The following is a 3451-nucleotide window of genomic DNA, read 5'->3' as shown; positions in this document are numbered from 1 at the left end:
GCAAAGGGCAGTGGGATAGGAGTTGGTTTTATAGGTTTGGGTAGGTTTTTGGGGGGCGGGGGTGTTGCAGAGTAAGTTCAGTGACAGTGATGGGGGTCGGGGCAAGGAGTATACAAGTTCGGTTACAATGGCAGGGTTGGGTGAGAGGTATTTACGTTATCATAAGAACAGTTAAGATGGCAGGGTTGGGTGAGGGGCTTGTGGGAAGCTCTGCTGGGCAATCAGGGACAATGGCGAACACAGGCAGAGGGCGGGAGACTTCAGCCGAGGCAAGCAGGACTCCAGACTTTCAGGCTTCAGGCTTGCATATGGAGACCTGACAGTGGCTCTTTTCCCAGGTCCTGGGTGTGCATTTGTTAATGATTATGATATGTGTCTAGATGACCACCACAAGTTTGTGTTCTTTTCTGTTGTCTGGAATTGATCCTGGGATGTCTGCCCAGGCACCTTTGTTTCATTTTGTCTATCAGATGAATTTTCTTCAATGCAGTGTGAATAGAAGCAATATGCCATTTGGAGCTTGGTTTTAAAGAAAAGGATGTTCTGTCCAGATGGAGGAAGAATGTCAACCATATGGGATGGTAAAGCTGAAAGATAGAACTCTGTCCCTAAACCACTATTTGGAGGAAAGCTCCCCAGTCATCCAGGAACACCAGCAATGGATTATTATATGAGTGAGAAATAAAGTTACATTGTATTAAGGTAATGATATTTGGATTTCAATTGTAATAGCAGCTACTATAATTGTAATCAATTTAATACCTTTAACTACTGATAGAATTCCTATTTTCCCTCCCTGAGCCATAGAGTAGGAACTGTGATAGTGCATTGGTTTCCTGTTATAACAAATCACCCCCAAAGCTTAGTGGCTGAAAACAGATAGATGTTCATTATCTCAATTTCTTTGGATAAGGAATCCAGGCACAGCTTAGCTGGGTGCCTCTGGCTCAGGTTCTCTCAGAAGGCTGCAGTCTACCTGTTGGCCAGCGCTGCAGTCATCTGAAGACTTTATTAGAGGACAGCCAGCTTCAAGCTCATGTAAGTGGGTAGGACTCAGTTCCTCACAGGCTTTGGCTGGACATGTTGGTTCCTTTCCATGTGGGCCTCTCTGTAGGGCAGCTTACAATGGCAAGTGGCTTCCTTGAAAGTGAGTGAGCAGGAGACGATGCCCAAGATAGAAAATGAAGTCCTTTTATAACCTGATATTAGAAGTGATATCCCCTCATCTTTGTATTTGGCTAACTAGAAGTCACTAGGTCTAGCCTACCTTCAAGGGGAAGGGATTACAAAAGGGTTTGAATAAGAGGAGGTGGGGAACTTGGAGAGCCATCGTAATGGCGTTCCATCACCGTCTTCCCTCTGTCCCGAACTTCCAGTGATCCGTGTCCCTTTCACATGCAAAATTCACTTAGCCCTTCCAAGGCCCCTCTCAGAGTCTCACCTCATTACAGGATCACTTCAAAGTCAATAATCTTGTAATCTAACATAGGAACAGGTGCTAATGAGGCCCATAAAATATAGTTTCTTAAGTACGGGTATTGATCTGCAGACCTTTAGACTTAAAAAAAATAAAGAACAAGTCCTCTATCTGCTTCCCCTCCTCCACCATGCCTAACCAACACAGTAGAATCACTGCTCCACAGCAGTTCTGAAATTTGGCCAGACAAATGTTTAGAAAGTTCTTGATTAGGTCACAAGGCCTGGGATAGTTATCCGCCCTCTGAACTCTTGCTTCTGCCCTCTGAATCATCCTTTCGTCCTGAAGTACATTTGCAGCTCAATAGCTTTCTTAGCATGCTTCCCAGTACTAGAGTTTTAGGAATCTAGTGGTGTCACTTCATTTTGTGCCGTCTCTGTCCCTCTCACTCTTGTTGGTAGAGTTTCTACTGATTCTTCTGAAAATGTTGTAGGCTTCATGAAAATCTCATTGGGGGTCACTGCACTAGACGAAAGCCACAGCCACAAATCTCTTTGAGATAAGCTTCTTAGAGGCATGATTATTTGAATAAGAATCTCTCAGATCTCCTTAATCTCTTTACAGAGCTTTTGTGGGGTTAAATAGTACTCTCAGATAGCAGCTTTAGGTCTTGCTTTGTTGCTCAGGATGGAGTGCAGTGGTAGGATAACAGCTCACTCAAGCGATCCTCTCACCTCAGCCTCCCAGGTAGTTGAGACTACAAGTGTACACCACTATACCCAGCTAATTTTTGTATTTTTTTAAAGATGGGGTCTCACTATGTTGCCCAGGCTGGTCTCAATCTCCTGGGCTCAAGCAATCCTCCCACCTTGGCTCCCCACAGTGCTGGTATTACAGGTATGAGCAACCACACTGGCCTGATGTCTGTCATTAACTTTAGAAAATTCGCAGTCATTATTCAAATATTTTCTCTCTTCCCCTTCTGGTATTCCAGTTACACATATATTTCACTTTTTGTAATTTTCTTTTTTCATTTTTTTTCTTTGTAGTTCAGTTTGGCAAATTTCTATTAACATATCTTCAAGCTCACTCATTCATTTCTCAGAGTGTCTGGTCTACTGACAGTTTTGTTAAAGGTTTTCTTCATATCTGCTACAGCATTTTCAATTGCTAGGATTTCCTTTTGATTCTTTCTTACAGTTTGCATCACTCTGCTTACATTACCCATCTATTCTTGCATGTTGCCTACTTTGTCCGAGATGCTTCTCCTTCTGTGGGCTTCCCTAAGAACTCCTTCTTAAATAGAGTTTGTGCCTTGCAGCTTTCTCTGTTGTAATCCACTGTTATTGACCAGAGCCCCAGTAGTGTGGCAGTGAGGTACAGTGGGAAGGGAAGCATTCTATAATCTTATTATGAAATACCAGTTTTCTAGTGGGCTTGAGTCCTTGGACTGTGATCTTCAGAAGCACTTCTTAGCCTTTTAAAAATCTTGCCTTACTGAGACAGACAGGCTATAGAGGAACTCGAGCTGGCCAAATGCCTCTCCCCAAGGTCCAGCAACTCTAGTAAGTAGTGTTCCTTGGAGTGCAGTTGTTTATTATGGAGAATGCTGTGGTTACTGTTCTCCTTGCCTTGCCCAAAACCCTGGGATTTTCCCCCATTCTTCACTGTGAGAATTTGATAGGGTTTCTGAGGTAAAATTCAGGGAAGTGTGGGGACCCATCTAAGATTAGGCCCCTATGAGTTTTTAACTCACAAGTTAGCCCATACTAAGCCTCCAGCAATTCATCAAAATTATAAAATAAAAGTTTCTACCAGTTTATAGCTCCAATGGCTTCTGCTTTAAGTAAGCTAAGCTTGGGTGTGGTTTTCTGTATTTTTCTTTCTTAGTGTTTTGTGGTGTTGGTTTCCTTTCTATCTTTAGTTCTCTGATGGATCTAAGAAAAGTTGATTTTCAGTTTGTTGAATGATTTTGTTGTGAGAATGAGAATGAAGGCTTCTGAGCTCTTTATATGCCAGAGCTAAAGTGAGAAT

Source organism: Saimiri boliviensis, chromosome 14 (assembly GCF_048565385.1).
Source record: "Saimiri boliviensis isolate mSaiBol1 chromosome 14, mSaiBol1.pri, whole genome shotgun sequence".
NCBI lineage: Eukaryota > Metazoa > Chordata > Mammalia > Primates > Cebidae > Saimiri > Saimiri boliviensis.
This window is presented reverse-complemented; position numbering follows the sequence as displayed.